Below are 5129 nucleotides of genomic sequence, written 5' to 3'. Positions count from 1 at the left end.
AATCTGCTGAAAACCACTATACTATACACCAGTAGAATGGCCCGAAGTCCGGAGTTATTGAAGAATGAGTGTGCTTCAGCACCCCCGTACTTCAGGCTAGCGTGAGCTGAGAAAGTAATAACAACAACAACAAAGCAAAAATGTCTCTAGCACGAAATGTCCGGTTTGAAAGTGAGTTGTGGAAACAGTCAGTGTTGGTGTGAGTGAAGTTCAGTGAATTGATCCTTCTGGTTCAAGTGGCGATAACATCAATTTAAACATGAAATACATTGGTGCCCTGTAAGAGTTTCTGTTGGTTTGATCGTCCATGTACAATATATTAAGTTTATGTCAACATGAATGTAAGCAAGACAGGTCGTGGTAGTGTTCTGTTTTCTATATGTGGGTTTTTAATGACTGTATTAGGAACACACGGAGCGTACAGCGAAGGCCAGAGGATCAACAGCGTCCCTGAATAGACTGGAACCACCAGCATTTCGGATACAGTGCCGAACGCGCTGATGGATTGCGTCGTAGAGCCCACCTGAATAAAAGCGGAACTTCAGGTGCACTTCTGGTTTTGGAGGCGGCGAACACAGATCGGTGTTTCGACTGGCTTTTTACAATCTGCATCCGTGAGAGGAATCAAGGCGTCAAAACCGATATAAACACGTAGTCGGCAGGATTCGAACCTGCGCGGGGAAACCCCAATGGATTTCTAGTCCATCGCCTTAACCACTCGGCCACGACTACAAGTTCTTCACAGCTGGATTCAAATCCCGGAGTCAGATAAACAGGGTTGATCCTGAACTAAAAGCGGGGATTGCTGGAAATATTCAGCAGATCTGTTAGCGTCTGAGAAAAGAGAAACCGAATTCACTTTCAGCTCCATGACCTTTCACCAGGAAATCAGTCACTGAATTGGATGGAGTCTCAGTCAGAGCAGAGCAGGATCGGGAGATGTAGAATCCTTCTGTGGGGATTAAGAAACTCCTCGGCTAAGACGACCCTGATGGGAGTATTTTATAGGCTTTCGGATTGTAGCCACGGATCTGGTCTACAATTTACAGTGGGAGACAGAAAAAAACATGTAAGAAAGGTCAGATTACGTCAGAGGGAGTATTTCAAAAAGCATATAGATGGAAAATCAAGTTGACGAATGCATGGAATGCCTCCGAGATATCTGTTTGGTTGAGCCTACTGGGGAATAAACAATTCAGCACTGGGTGTTGTGTATTTTTTGGACTACGTTGTTTTTAAGTTGCCTCTAACTTGGCTGCAGTCTGGACAGCTGTTGTGAACAAGCCAAGGTAGATAATCCATCAATGGATTAAACACACAGTAGTAATTAAAACACGCTGCTGTTCAGAAGCGATTGGTGTTGGAATTCTGCTAATGAGTGGCCTCAGAATGGTCGAAGGCTCCACTGAAGGTTGCATGTAGGACGAAGTGTGTAAAGGAAATGAGGCTAATGTATGTTGGTATTTGCTTGGTGTGGAGAATAATACTCATCGCATTGATACTTCAAGCATATCTGACAAGAAGGGAACTAAGTTGCAAAGTTTTTTTTTGGTTTTTAATGTTTTAAAAATGTTATTAAACTATGGGCTCTGTTATCCAAGACTATTAAATATTATGTGGGTTTAGCTAATGACGTTTTGCAGAATCCATCCCTTTTGGAATAAAGTTTGGAACTGAGGTTTAAAATGGATATGTTTTACTTCCCCTGTTATTATTGCTTTGCTCTTTGTTCTGATGGCTACACAAGGCATTTCCCCCGGTGTTGTTTTTTTTTTGGCCAATTTTAATAAGTTCAGTGTTTGAAAAGCACATGCCATTCTAAATTTTTTTTGTTGATCGTTTAATTTCTTATAGCTATGTTCTATTTTAAAATTATTAATTCCTGTTAAATTCCTTGATATATGGTATGAAATTAGTTACGTTATCATGTTTCTTCACGCTTTTGTTATGACATTATTTTTAAATCCTTATCGGTATTTTTTGATATAGTCATGAATTCTGCTGTTCCTTTTGTGCTATATTCACTGAGACAAAGAGTAATGTGATCCCCAGAATTTTCCGTGGATGGAAAAGGAGGAGATGTTGGCCACGGAAGATTTCAAATATGTAACATAACATAGAACTCGAACGGCTCAAGGACAGTAGAAGCAGACAGAACAAGTATCTTTGTACCAGACATGTACTTGGAAGTGAATATGTAATTTTGTGGAACCGTTTTACATCTTCCATTTTATGAGCTGAAAATTTTGGTATTTTAAAGTAAACACAACGTTGCTTCAGGTAAATTGCGGGTTAAGAAATCTTTTCCAAATTAGAAGTTATTGTGAAGTGTATTTGATATAATATAACATGCAAATGTGTGAATGTTGGGGTCAATCCCTGCCTGGAGTGATTGAAACTGTCACAATGGCGGGGGGAGGGGGGCGGTTGGCGTAGATGGTGGACCCAACAGGAAGACACAGACACTGAAGTACAAGGAACAGGACTTGACTAGGGCAGAGACGTGACAGGATGCAAACGAGCACGAACGAGAACACAGACTTGGGTTAGGACATGGACAAGACAGGGAACCCGGACAAGGAACTAAGCACTAGGAGCCTAGCCTTGGGCTCCGAGCCAGAGACTGGACAAAGAGCCAGAACCTGAGTCTGGACTAGGGCTCGGGCCCTAGAACCAGGCAAGGACAGGACAAAACTACAGGACAAATCGTGGCTGGGGTCTAGAGTCTAGGGGCTTGAGGCTGGGGTCTTGGACTTGGCTCTTGAGGCCTTCAGGCTGGGGTCTTGGCTCTTGGTTCTTGAGGCCTGCAGAGGCTGATAACTCGAAGGCTGAAACTCGGAGACAGACTGCGAACTGTACATAAACATAGAGCCGGGATTTATACTTCGAAAAGCCGGGACTCATCTTTAACACGACACAAACATGAGACAGGACAGTACATAGACAGAGAGCCGGGACTTATCCTCAGACAAGCCAGAACTCAACTTCATCTGCACACCAAGGTGGGACGCGTCCATCTGTCGGGTAACGGCAGAACGGTCAGACGTACCCAACAGAGGCAAAGACAAGACAAGACAAGACCCCATGCAGGGCAACGGCAGAACTGCCTGACTTACCCCACGGAGGCGTGGACAAGACAAGACAGATCTCCCCGCAGGCAACGGAAGAAACGGCTTGACTTACCCCCACGGAGGCAAGGACAAGAAGAGATAAACACCAAAGAACTACAGAAAGCTCCACCTCTGCATCGGGGTTGCTCCGAGTCGCAGTTCGGCCAGCAACCTCAGCTGGCTACAGAAACAACCGGATCCGTACATAGCTCGGAGTGGCTGGCAGCCACTCAGCTGGCCCTGGAAACAGCCGAATCCATACCGCAAAGACAGCTCCGACTACCGACAGCAAGGCTCCATGAAGAGATGGTTCTCCAACGCGACCTTAAGATGGGAAGTGGACGCTCGAGCCTTCCACAGGCAGGTTGCTCCCAGGGGATCATGACAAGACAAACCAACAGCCCGCACTCAACCCCAAGGCTACTTATATTCCAAGCCACAAGATGGGAAACAGGTGCCTATGATTAACTCAATCAAAACAAGGGACATTTGGAAGACCGGGAGTCCTGAGTCCACGGACTGGACTGTGAACCGGAATGCAGACTTCACGGAGCGGACCATGACACAAACTGGTTCCTGAAGGGAACAAAGAGCCATAAATTACCGATTGACGCTTGCTGGGAAGAGGGCAATTAATGGTTACTGACCTGGAGCAGAGTCAACAAACAGGAGAATTCAAGCCAATCAGATGGCCTACAGTCAATGACACTGGAATGGGATAACTGAACTGGAAAATATGAATATAAAAGTGGAAACTTCGAATGTGCTAGCAGCAATAACTCTTTCTAGAAACCCACCATCGCAAGGAAGAACTCCCAAGTCGGTGACTGAGAGAAGAAAGGGTGGATCATTTGGCCAACTGAGATGCCCTAGTTTGGTGATATAGATGAGAAAATTAGTCTGAGTGAGTATTGGTATAGCGGGAACAGCAGAATTCCTGTTCTAAGTTGTTGGCCCGTTGTCGACACAGTTACGTTGGTGTTTATGCAGAGACAATGAAGTGCGAGTTTTGATTACTGTATTTACAGAGTGAATTTCCTAACCTAGTTTGATAGGACTATCGATGGACAGGAACAAAAATACTCTTCAAAAATTCCATTTCTTATCTTGCCTATAAAATGATCTGGTTAATTTTGGAGAAGTTGAAATGTCTGATTGCTGTAATCCTATCTACAAAATGACATTTCTGTGTGATTTGCCAGCAGATCTGCTCCTCAGAATTTTACCAGCTATGGAGAGAATTACAGTATAATCCCAGCAATGTGGTTGTTGGTGGTTATTTTATTTATTCCTAAACTCAACTCATACTTACATATTCATCGGCTTTTCTAAAGAACATGGACAATCAGAATTTTCTTTCCCATTTGCTGATGCGTGAGGCCGGCGCCATTTGCAGGAATAAAACCTGCTGCAGAGTGAGGATTGATCCGACAGAGAGCGGCTCGGGATCTGGTGGAATCACATGGCGCATGGGAGCCGCTTCGCTACTCGAAACTCCCGCAACATGGAGCGACAGTGGTATAGGGATGAGCACAGCTGCCTTTCAATCAGCTCACCCGGGTTCGATTCCCGGCGATCGCCATGAGTTTATACCTGTTTTTCAGCACTTGTCACATAAACGCCTCGGTCTGGAATCACTCAGCCACATCACTTCCTTCTCTATGAAATGACATTTCTGCCCGTCGTTCTTCTGCCATTTTAGACCAGTTTTTCTCTTCCCTATTTGTCTTACCGTCATCGTAAATTGGTGTCGCCCTATCAGAGATGTCCCCCGTTTCACTTCCCACCCATCGTCTCACCTTCTTTGACACAGAAAACTATCTTCTTCTCTCATCATTTCTAATTAAGTGTCAAGATCAGAAAGCGTAATCCTGTTTCATCACTCACAAATGTTTCTTGAGGTGATGAGTGTTTCCAGTATTTTCTGTTCAATCTGTTCAATACCAGACACAGCTTCATGCAGCGGAGAACAAGATGTGTTAGACAAACGCTGAGCACAACAGCAATTGTCGTTTTACC

At 44.4% G+C, this 5129-nt stretch overlaps 1 non-coding gene across 1 annotated transcript; it reads right to left on the bottom strand.

Annotated features, from left to right (window-relative positions):
* Window positions 1–650: 650 nt before the first annotated feature.
* trnas-aga (transfer RNA serine (anticodon AGA)) lies at window positions 651–732 on the bottom strand. The gene has a single exon. It is a non-coding gene; the product is annotated as a tRNA-Ser (tRNA).
* Window positions 733–5129: the final 4397 nt, after the last annotated feature.

This window comes from Mobula birostris, chromosome 28 (assembly GCF_030028105.1).
Source record: "Mobula birostris isolate sMobBir1 chromosome 28, sMobBir1.hap1, whole genome shotgun sequence".
Taxonomy (NCBI): domain Eukaryota; kingdom Metazoa; phylum Chordata; class Chondrichthyes; order Myliobatiformes; family Myliobatidae; genus Mobula; species Mobula birostris.
The sequence above is the reverse complement of the archived record's forward strand: the minus strand, read 5'-3'. Positions and strand labels throughout refer to the sequence as shown.